Source organism: Brachyhypopomus gauderio, chromosome 14, assembly GCF_052324685.1.
Source record: "Brachyhypopomus gauderio isolate BG-103 chromosome 14, BGAUD_0.2, whole genome shotgun sequence".
NCBI lineage: Eukaryota > Metazoa > Chordata > Actinopteri > Gymnotiformes > Hypopomidae > Brachyhypopomus > Brachyhypopomus gauderio.
Window position 1 is genome coordinate 14167846 of NC_135224.1, and position 12387 is coordinate 14180232.

Sequence of the window (12387 nt, forward strand, 5' to 3'; positions counted from 1 at the left end):
AACCTGTCCAGAGACTACAGGTGGAAATTAGCATATTGCTACAACCTGGCACACTACATTTCTCCGGATTTTTAGGTTAATGTATTTGTTGTGCATTGTCTCTGATGAATAAAAAAAACAAACAAACAAACAGTAATGGCTGTAGGAGGTTTCTGTTGATTGTTCCATCTCTATTGATGTCTGTTCTCATTTTAGTTCTTGTGCAGTCAATGGCAATAGAAAATGGCAGTTTGTTTGGGTGCTGGACTTTTAAAAGAAACATTTCTAAACACTGGGTCTATACTTAAACATAACCAAGGAAATAACCTGTAACACACTGAGAGACAGATGAACTGATATACTGGTAGACGTACATTGTAATGGAACAGGCTTTTAAACTTAAAAATGTGTGTGCCTATAGTTACACACTGGAATAAAAACACAAGTTGAACAACCACTTAAATATAAATGTTATCTCTAGGCTAGGGGCATAAACGTGATTTGAGCTCAACGTATTGCTTTTAACCATAATTGGTTAATCTGACTGTCATTCAGGAAACTGGCCAATGACAACTGTTCGCGCCTCTCAGGTCATGTTTGAAAATTTCAGCGAGTGTGTGCTGACGATGGACATTAGGCTACGGGCGGTCAGAGCTGTGGTGGCTAGCTAGCTACCTGGATTATTTTACATCTGCCTGCCAAATTATTATTTTGAGCGGATTATCGTTGGATGATTCAACAAAATAAGATGGAAACGGGGCACAGAGGAAGAAAATTTAAGTGAAGCATTATTGGTGACATCAGGTAAGAAAACGCCCTTACTTTATGTAAGCCAACGTTAGCTAGTTAACTAGCTAGTTAGCCCAGTTTAAAAACACATTTCACTTGAATGTTTCATTTGATAAAGATGAAAACAATAAAATATTAATATCTAATATTTTCCGATGCTTTAAAATACTTTAATTCGGTCACTGTTAAATACTTAATGGGTTAAATAATGCTCTATGTGGTAATCAAGTCTTTGTTATAAGGTTCATTGAACATAACTAAATCTAGCGATATAGCTAGTTACTCAAATTCGGTCTCGGTCTCATTTTGAATTGGTTTTAATGTGAGGTGAACCTTGAAATAGTTGAGCATTTTTCTGAGGTAACAATTTGCTAGGAACATCGCCGACTATTCTATCGCTAATGATTAATATTCACATTAAATGATGTACAAATCAATGTACTTAACAGTTCAGCTTTCTCCATATGCCACTGATGTCGCATGTTGTAGTTGACATAATTTCTACATTTTTAGCACTCTGGATCTGGATTTTGGGTGACAGACATTAATGGGGTTTTTAAAAATCCGCCTCCATCACGTTCTGCGTGGCTGAATATTGTACCGTCCGCCAATGGGCAGCGTCGAGGTGTGGAGTCTACAGGCCTCCCAGCAGGCCCTGCGGTGAGTTCCCCGTTTCCCTGGATGTGTGTTGTATGTGTGTTAGTGTTCCCCCTCCCTTTTCCCCTTAGAATCAGTGTATTTGGCACTTGTTTATGCTTTTAGCGTGTTGTTTATAAAATAACAGTTTGCTAACATTGGTGTCATGACTCATTCTGGTTCTTCTGACTCGACACCGTTACAATATGTAATGAATATGAATAGACTTAAAACTGCAGCATTTTTTTGTCGAAACCTTTCCAGATTAATGGAGAAAATCCTATGCAATTAAAATTCATGTTGCTGCTGGACCACTTCTCAGTTAAGCTAATGCAGATCTGCACTGAAGAAAGAAAGGGTGAAGGAGACCAGGTATGGTTTGTGTAAAAAATTAAAACACCATTATTGGGATCATTGTGAAGATTTTGTCCATTGCATTTTAACCCTTAGGGAATAAATATGCTTTTTCATATGTTAAATATGTAAAGCAAAAAAATAATATGCACCAAGTTTGGCCTACATTTTGTTTACTGTACAGAGCAGGAGCGCAACACAGCCCAGAGCAGGAGCGCAACACAGCCCAGAGCAGGAGCGCAACACAGCCCAGAGCAGGAGCGCAACACAGCCCAGAGCAGGAGCGCAACACAGCCCAGAGCAGGAGCGCAACACAGCCCAGAGCAGGAGCGCCACAGCCTAGCTCACAGTACAAATCAATCTGGCCATTATGTTGAGGTGAGTGACTCTCCCTGCTGCACCACTACACTGGATCTTCAGGATCTGCCACCTCCTGAATCCAGGGTTCCCACGGGTCCTTGAAATCCTTGAAAGTTTGTGAATCTGAAAAAATAAGTTCAAGGCCCTGGAAAGTTTTTGAAAACAGGCATAAAAGACAGCCGTCCTTGAAGGTCCTTGAATATTTTGGGGGGTTTGAAATTTCATATGGATGAAGACCGCAGTCAAGGAATAATAGGGCAAAGTTGGTAGGAAGTCAATACTTACAAAAGATTGCTATGAAAAAGATAGTCATAATGTTTAAAATTTCTCATCCTTTGTTGAAAAATATGATCTGATATGATAGTTATTATAAAGATTTTAAGAAAGTCTGCAAAGTGATTCCTTTAGCATTAATTCAATTAATCAAAAATGTCATTTTATATTCAGAGTTGAATGAATGAGATTCTTTAAAGAAACATACTAATACAAATTATAAAACCACAATGGCTTGTCAAATGGCCCATATCTTCTAAAGTAAAAGGGACTCATTTCAAAATAATAAATAAGATATATCCTGTAGCCATGTTTCTTGAAAGAAGATTTAAACTTGATGTGGATTCATTGATACCATTTTACTTCGGATTTTACATTTTAAGTTCGGATTTCTCTGATGCCATAAATGTAGTTGTACTTTTAGCAAAATACCACATTCACTATAGTAAGTGAAGTGGTTTAAAGCCTTCTTTTCTCTTTATGATTGAATTAATTAAGAATCATTAAGTAGATTAAAAAACTTGGAAAATGCAAGAATCATCTCACACCAGATTTCTCTAATCTAATCTCATTATATGGCTTTGCTCCTCTGTTTTATGTATGTACTGTATGTGTATATGCATATGTGTATTATTATTATTTGTCTACTGTCAACGTGCCAGCACAAGTTCATTTAAAATGATATTGATTCTACAGGGCCTATGCCGACTTACTTTGCAAAAGTTTGGTCATTCTCCTGTAGAGAAATTTGTTTGTTTGTTCAGCACCGAAAGCTAGTGTTTCCTGTATGTAGTTAACGTATGTGTAGCCGCTTTACGTGAATGTCACCTTCTCACAGGTACACTGCTAAATTGCCAGACATGTTGTGTGTGAATTAAGTTTTCGTTTAATCAGTGCTTAACGTCATGCACAGAACATTTCAGGATGCATGGCTTGAAATGGCATTCGGTCTTTTGAATTTGCATTGAATTAACATTGTTTTTTGACAACATATTCAGGGGTAACAGTAGGTAAATGGTGCCAGGTGCAGTCCTTGAATTTGAGGAAGTTGGTCCTGGAAAGTCATTGAAAGGTCCTTGAATTTGATGTTAACCGAGGTGTGGGAACCCTGTGAATCCCTCTTCACTGTTTATGTGTTTTCCAAGATTAAGTGCTAATTCACAGATATCATTGTCATGATTCAACATAAGAGAGAAGTCTGATCCCTTTTTGAAATGGCTTTGCAGTTTTCATTCTTGGATGAAAACTGATGTCCAGATGTATAAGCTTAACAAAGCTCTGTAGGTTTTCAAAGGGACTCAGATAAGGTGAACGTATCACATTTTTGTCTCTTTGAAAAAGAGCTTTGTTAACCTGCACACTTTTACCCCTAGACATCAATTGTTTTCCAAGGATGAACTTTGAGTAGTAATTTCAATATCAATAAATTTTCTACCTGCAAAGATTCAGAATCTAAACAAGTAAATGATGATTCAAAGACTTATCATTTATACCAAATCATGGTAAATATTTCAGCTCATAAGAACTATAATATTTGTAATGTTATTGGCACAAAATTAACAGCAGCTAACTTTGGATTTTGTCTGCAACTTTTTAACAGGCAGACTTCAGCTTTTCACTTCTGAGAGGCCAATGACCAGATCCTGCAGATTTCTTCTCTGCAACATACGGAGAATACAACCCTTTCTTTCACAGGAAGCTACCCAGGTGCTTGTACAGTCTCTCATCATCTCAAAGCTGGACTACTGCAACTGCTTACTTATGGATCTTTCTCTATGGGTCATCAGACCTTTACAAACTGATCCAGAATGCAGCAGCATGACTGGTCTTCAATCTCCCCAAGTTCACATGTCACTCCAGTGCTGCATTCTCTTTACTGCCTTCCAGTAGCTGCATACATCAGATCTAAAACCTCGATGCTTGCTTGCAAAGCCAAAAATGGACCAACCCCTGCCTACATGATGGCCATGGTCAAAGCCCCACCCAAACCTTGAGTACTTTGAACCTCAAGTACGGCTTGGCTTAAAACACCATGCTTAAAGTCTCACGGAAAACAAACTTCAAGACCTGTCCTGGCACCGAGATAGTGGAATGAGCTTCCATTGGCTGTCCAGACTGCAGAGTCCTTAGCAGTCTTCAAATGACTGAAGACTCATCTGTAGAACAGACTAAATCTCTAGCACTTGTCATAGTTGTTTCCGTTGTATGATATAGTACCTATGTGAGTTTCAGTGATGCCGGTAACGCGTTACTTAGTAACGCGTTACTGTAGTCGGACTACTTTTTTCAGTAACGAGTAGTCTAACGCAACTACTATTTAAAAACTAGTAGTCAGATTAAAGTTACTTATCTAAAACATCGTGCGTTACTATTTCTGCATTTCGGGGGAACGTAGGTTATTCATTCTTATTTTTTGGCTACACGTTTCTTGCGCGGTTATGTCATTTCTGCTGCGCCAAAGTCAGATGGAAGGAGAGGGTCGCCTTTAGCAGCTGGAAATACAGGCATTATTTTGATTTTATTTCGGTTAAGGATGACAACATTAAGGTGCGTTGTACACTCTGTGCTGGCGACAGAGTGCTGTCTACTTTAAAAAACACAACGTCAAACCTGAAAAAAACCGGGGGGTGGCGGCGAACGTAAATTGTTACCGGGCGGGGTGTAAAATGGACTAAATTCAGTATTATATCACGATCTATCGATCGCCGGTGGTTGGCGCCAGATCGAACTAGTAACTCATTGAATCATAGATATGGATCAGAGGTAAATAAACTAGATTTTTTTTCGGCGTGAGATATCGAAAGTGTGGCGTGTGAGCGTGTGAAGACAGTCAAATGCGTGTGTCTCACGCTCAATGCGTGAGAATTGGCAACCCTGTAAGTGGGCGGAGTTGAACAGAAAGACTGTATTATTTATTTATTTATTTTAAAAACAACAAAGCCTATTTCAAGAAAAAGTTTACAAATGCCAGTGTCATTTTTGATGTTCCGGTTAAAATACATGTCAATAAAGTGAGTATTGGCAGAACTGGTAGTCATTTTCCTGTTATAGGGGCGGGGGATCAGCCTCTGCTGAAAGTAACTAAAAGTAATCTAACTTAGTTACTTTTAAAAGCAAGTAGTCAGTAACTTAACTGAGCTACTTTTTAAAGAAGTAGTCAGTAGTCAGTAGTCGGATTACTGTTTCAAAGTAACTATGGCAACACTGGTGAGTTTGCATTTCTTGTAGGTATCCATTTTAATTTCTGTAGTTTAGCAATATTCAGCCTATGTTTTTGTGTACTTCTAGGTATTTGCATTGATTTCTGTAGTTTAATAGTATTCTGGTTCGAGGGTATCTTGAATTCTGACTTATCTATGTACTATTTAGAATTAATTCTGTGAACAGATGGCAAAGCACTTCGTAAGGCGCTCTGGATAAGAGCGTCTGCTAAATGCCCTACATGTAAATGAGAAGGAGTGTATCTTTCATGTCACATCAGTGTTATGTGTTTGTAGTTGTGTTCAGGCTACTGATATTGGTGATAGAGAAAGACACTGAGTACAGTCCTGGGGATTTAAATGATTAAAAGTGATGGTAGAGGACATTGAGGTACTCAACATTGGTATAATATACTTTTTCATTTGTATAAAATAACTTTGCAGTTTGCATTCCACATTTGAGTTTGTCCTGGAAGTCACGATGAATATGGACAGGAAAAATCTGTAAAATTACGGTACTTCTCTGCAGAACTTTTTGTGCTGTCACTTTATTGAAAGTGCTTAATTGTACTAATTCAGGGAAAAGTTGTAAAATAAAGGTATTTCTCTGCAAAACTTTTAGTACTGTCACTTTATTGAAAGTGCTTAATTGTAATAATTCAGCGAAAATTTGTAAAATAACGATATTTCTCTGCAAAAATATTAGTGCTGTCACTTTATTAAAAGTGCTAAATCATAATAATCCAGGAAAAATCTGTAAAATAACGGTATTTCTCTGCAGAATGTTTAATGAATTTTTCTGTAAATTTATTGTTTTTCCACTTAATTTAAATCAGGGTTTTTTACATTAAAATTAAAGTTTTTGTTTGACAGCCGCTGGTGCCAGTCGTTTACCGTTTTTTTACAATTTTTTTTTTACAGTGTACAGTACAGTGCATTTACATCTATCAGATTAAATTTAATTCTCTCAACCTGAGACAACTGGTTTGTTCACAAAAGAAGTAAACTTTAACAATTAAACCTCTATACTTAATTAAATAAATCAAATACCCAGTCTGGTAGACATTCAGGAACTTCAAGTATTTTCTAAAATAATGTTTATATTGCCACCTTGAAAATGAAAAATTTTCTTTGGCTTGCTCCTGACTCGCCATTTCTGCCTCTTCTCCGTTTGTGTCGTGTGCTTCGGCATGCGTGTAAAAACACTGGCTCTGATTGGCTACCATAACGCTGCCTTAGCCAATCGCTTACTGACTTGTTAAGTTAAACAGGTGTTACACCGAGAACCGTGATCTATCGAGATCTGTTACTTCTCACTAGCCTGGACAGCGGTCCGCTCGCATTACTGTTAGTATATCAATATATAGTAACGCACCGCTTTTCATGACCAGTAACGTCAACGGCGTTGTAACGACAGTAAAAGTAATTAATTATATTATCCCGTTACTGACAAAATGACGCCGTTACCTAACGCCGTTATTTTTAACAGCGTTATTCGCAACACTGGAGAAGACACAAGGCTTTTCAACATTTTGGCTTTGTGAAGACATGACATTAAGCATCAGGATAGAAAACAATAACAAAAACCTTAAAAATTGAAAATATAAACCAAAAATTATGAGAATTACTACATAGACAATAATTTGTGTTTGCCTAACATGTTATTTCTTAAAACTTCTATCCCTTATGCTATCCCTTAGCTCATTCAAGAAACTGCAAAGAATTGAGGTCCGTCAATGGAAGTAGTCCCTCATCAAGGATTTGACCAGGGAAAGGAGAACAGGGAACATAATGTTGATGATAGCTTAACACAGATTTGCAGACTAGTATTTTCTTTTAACAGTTAAGCAACTGGTCATAAATTGAAAGAACTATGGTAACACCAATTTAAAATCAAATATCAAATTAAAAGAGATGACAGTTTGTTAATAGCAGAATAAGCTTGTTGGCATAATAATACAGCTTAGCTAGATCAAGATTTATATTCATTATATGAATTAGTTACATTAGCTAGCTAAACATATACTCCCTTGGTGCGTCCCTTTGTTCTCAGCGCTAGCAGCTCTTCCCTCTTGTAAACAAAACTTGTCCTTAAAGTGGTCACGATAACAGACTCCCTGTCCATAGAACACACTAAGTTATCACTAAACCAGCGATAAAAACAAACAACGAGAGAAAAAGTAAAGGGGCTAAAAACAGTAGACAAAGACGGAACTACTGGAGTAGGCTACCGCAGAGAAAGTTAGCTAGCTAGCTAGCCGTTAGCAAGCTAGTCTACGCTAGAGAACACAGAAAAATAATGACGCATAGAAAATGTCCATGTCGTCGGAAGTGCAGGTAGAGTGTTGGGTGATTGTCCTCTAGACATTCAGTGCGAACTTTAGCCAATCGACTCTCACCTTCAGCATGGTCTGCCTTAATGTTTTGTCATGAGTACAGCAAATAAAACTAAAAGGTAAAGTCTGTGAACAAACTAAATTTAATTTAATTAAGTTGGCTTGACAAAGCATATGTGGTACCTTTAATTACTATAGTCTTTTTATAATGTATTACGGCCCAGATCAGTACTGAGGCATGTGGGCCAAATAACAGTTTGTAACATGTGGGCCACCTCTGGCTCACATGCGGTTTGCGAGTCCCGACAGTGAGCCACCAGTGCCATATCTCAGCCGGGAGTGGCCCACATCCGTCTGCTATCTGGGGCCTAGCTAACTGTGTAACTACTGAGCTGATAAGTTAAGAACGGGTTAAACAAATGCTTTTCATGTGTACCGCTTAGCTGTTAAGCTAAAGCTGTATCACTGTAATGTTGTGACTACGGGGCTGTGATGTGTGTGTATATATATACTATATATATTTGGAGATGTTAAATGTGTGACCGGAGCTATGTGAAAATGAAGTTACTGTAATTAGTTGACAAATGTGAAATGAGTTGTGATTGAGCACTAAAGGCCCTGTTTTGTATGAATAGGCCAGTTTTGAATGGGACGAACTCTATTGAATTCTGCTCGGACCTGCCGCCTGGTTACTAGAGTCTAGTCGTGTGGGATACGAGCTGGCAAGCCAATAGCCCAAGGAACTTCGTACCAGAGTATTGAGTTTGAGTATTCCCTGTTTTTCTTGCGGTCAAACTGTTTTTTTTACAGCTCCGAGTGAGTTACATTGCATTACCCCACAACGAACTGAAACGCACCAACCTCTAAAAGTTTTTAGAGTCTTAAACACTTTTAAAGGATATACTTTCCTCTGTTTAACCTGTCATGTGAACACTCTCATTCCTTATATGTGAATTAATGTGACATTTACCATTTAACATATTTACTATTTCACTTTGATATTCACCGTTTTATACTATTGTTATTTGTATATTTTAATTGATTGTTTTATTATTTTGGTTATGTGAATTGCCGAAAATCATTTATGGTGTTGAGGAAGAAATAACACTGGTATATTGTAGAGCAATAGACAGAATAAATACATACCTCTTAATCTGTGAAACAAACATATACCTACCTTTAATACATACCTTAATATTCAAATTATACTTACCTTAACCCACTTAATCTTTAATTATACCTACATACCTTTATTATACAGCTTTCTCAAGCAGTCATTAGAGGGTTTGGAAAAAGTCCAAAATTCGAAAAAAAAAGCCCCAAATATCGCAAAAAGATTTTTACGCTAGGAGGGGGTGGAAAAGTTAGACTATCGCATCACCTAAATTCGGAAAAACTGGATGGAAAAGGGTTTTTCGCATAAACGATGACGTATCATGCCAAGTCATGTGGTTCTGTACCATGTGATCAGATCTAAAACGTGATGTTCTCCCAGAACAGTTTGTTTCGTTTGCGCTCCCAGGTATATGGCGGATGTCGCCGTGGTCGCACTGAGATTTCCGCCCTTAATAAATGTTCTTGCGCTCGTCTTCTTCATCTTCAACCTCCCTCACCTGGCCACTATCCTCACCCTCCCTCACCTGGCCACCATCCTCAACCTCCTGGCCATCCACACGCTGCTCTCTGTCTGGCCACAGATTTTCATCCATCTCACAACGTATAATCTCCTTTGCAATGCAACGAGTGTAGAAATGTCGCAACCACCCCCTACACTGATTCCCTGTAAGGCCTTCACACGCAACATCCATTGCATGGAGCTGAGATCTCTGGTCTTGAGGATGATGGTCATACACTCCATCTCCAAGTGGAAAAAAACTCTTCGATGGGATTGAGGAAAGGAGAATAAGGGGGTAGAAACTCCATCAGCATTCTTGGATGGGTAGCAAACCAAGCCCTGATGAGTTGGCTATGGTGGAAATTCACATTGTCCCATACAGTGACGTGGTGTGGTAGGTGAGGCCCTACGAGACCTCTCTCATTTTCATGTATCCAATCGATGTAAAGGTGATCCAAGAAAAAGAGGAGCTTCTATGTATTGTATGGGCCAAGACTGGGGATATGGGTGGCCACACCATTCTCAGAAATGGCAGCACACATAGTCGAATTGCCCCTTTGCTGGCCTGGGACATCCACTGGGACATTGTATGTGGCCCGTTGGCTAATAATGATTGAGGAGACAGTAGATCGAGACACTTTGGGTTGAACTCGTCGACCTGCCTCTGCCATTGTGAGGCGATGGTTTATAACGTGGTCAATGAGCGTCGCCCGAATTTCATCTGGGACAACACAGTGTGATCGTGCTCCTCTGTCTCTTCCCCCTGTCCCACCACCACGTACCCTCACTCCTCCTCTTCCTCATCCTCTTCTTCCCCCTGTCCCACCACCACGTACCCTCACTCCCCCTCTTCCTCATCTTCTTCTTCCCCCTGTCCCACCACCACGTACCCTCACTCCCCCTCTTCCTCATCTTCTTCTTCCCCCTGTCCCACCATCACGTACCCTCACTCCTCCTCTTCCTCATCTTCTTCCCCCTGTCCCACCACCACGTACCCTCACTCCCCCTCTTCCTCATCTTCTTCTTCCCCCTGTCCCACCACCATGTACCCTCACTCCCCCTCTTCCTCATCTTCTTCTTCCCCCTGTCCCACCACCATGTACCCTCACTCCCCCTCTTCCTCATCTTCTTCTTCCCCCTGTCCCACCACCATGTACCCTCACTCCTCCTCTTCCTCATCTTCTTCTTCCACCTGTCCCACCACCACGTACCCTCACTCCCCCTCTTCCTCATCTTCTTCTTCCCCCTGTCCCACCATCACGTACCCTCACTCCCCCTCTTCCTCATCTTCTTCTTCCCCCTGTCCCACCATCACGTACCCTCACTCCTCCTCTTCCTCATCTTCTTCCCCCTGTCCCACCACCACGTACCCTCACTCCCCCTCTTCCTCATCTTCTTCTTCCCCCTGTCCCACCACCATGTACCCTCACTCCCCCTCTTCCTCATCTTCTTCTTCCCCCTGTCCCACCACCATGTACCCTCACTCCCCCTCTTCCTCATCTTCTTCTTCCCCCTGTCCCACCACCATGTACCCTCACTCCTCCTCTTCCTCATCTTCTTCTTCCACCTGTCCCACCACCACGTACCCTCACTCCCCCTCTTCCTCATCTTCTTCTTCCCCCTGTCCCACCATCACGTACCCTCACTCCCCCTCTTCCTCATCTTCTTCTTCCACCTCTTCCTCAAGCAGGAAGTTGCCTTCTTGCTTGTATTGGGCTAGTTGCCTCCATGTTCAGAAATTGTATTGGTCCTAGTCAAGCTCTCTATGTACAGGCCTACATGAATGATAGCATTCACAAGCATGGACAGCACCTGTCAAATATCTATCTGATTGCTAATCTGAGATGTGTGAACCTCCTCCTTCGTTAGTAAGGTTCTAGTTTCAGATGTTCAATTATAGTCATGAATTTACCAAATGTATCAAGAGGTTGGTATATGGTATTTGTGGTATAATGCTATATAATATATATGGTATAATTAGTGTTGCCACCTGTCCCGGTTTTCCCGGGACTGTCCCGGTTTTCCCGGGACTGTCCCGGTTTCTCTTCTTTTTAATATTCGGTCCTGTCAAAAAAAACTAGGTTAGTTCAAACCACGATTCAGACTGCTTCTGCACACTTTAAATCTGTTTTTTTTCTCTCGCTGTGTCCATTTTAAACCCCTCCGGTAACGTTTTACGTTTACGTTACGTGCCCCCCCACCCCCCCATTATTAGGAAATTGTGCTAAATGTAGGCTAACTGTGTTAACTGTAGGCTACTTGTACCAAATCATTTGCAAAGATACACTGGGATATTTGAGACATGTACAAAGACATTTGCAATTTGACTAAACCAATGAGAAATGCTATTTTGTTGTGAACAATTGCCAAGGGGTTTCCAGACTTGTCCATGTTGTTTTGAGAATGTCATCTCGGTTTCAAGAAAATAGCCAAACTAATTGAGAAAAACTGTATTATACGTGACTAGTTATGTTTGTTCAGCACTTTGTGATGATTCTGTTTGTGAAAAGTGCTATATAAATATAGTTTTACTTACTTTACTTACTTTTTACTTAGAGAAAGCTCATGATAGAGTACCGAGACAGGAGCTGTGGTATTGTATGAGGAAGTCAGGAGTAGCAGAAAAGTATGTGTGGGTGGTGCATGTATGTATGATATGTATGAGATGTATGATATGTATGAGTGTGACAGCAGTGAGATGTGCGGTAGGAATGACAGTCGGGTTTAAAGTGGGGGTAGGACTACAACAGGGATCAGCCTGAGTCTCTTCCTATTCGCAATTGTCATGGACAGACTGACGGACGAGGTTAGGCAGGAGTCCCCTTGGACTATGATGTTTGCTGAT

At 40.1% G+C, this 12387-nt stretch overlaps 1 long non-coding RNA gene across 1 annotated transcript; it reads left to right on the forward strand.

The window, feature by feature from the left end:
* The first annotated feature begins 628 nt into the window (after window positions 1–628).
* Window positions 629–1848, forward strand: LOC143475273 (uncharacterized). Its single transcript, XR_013120969.1, has 3 exons — window positions 629–783; window positions 1282–1428; window positions 1669–1848. It is a non-coding gene; the product is annotated as an uncharacterized LOC143475273 (long non-coding RNA).
* Window positions 1849–12387: the final 10539 nt, after the last annotated feature.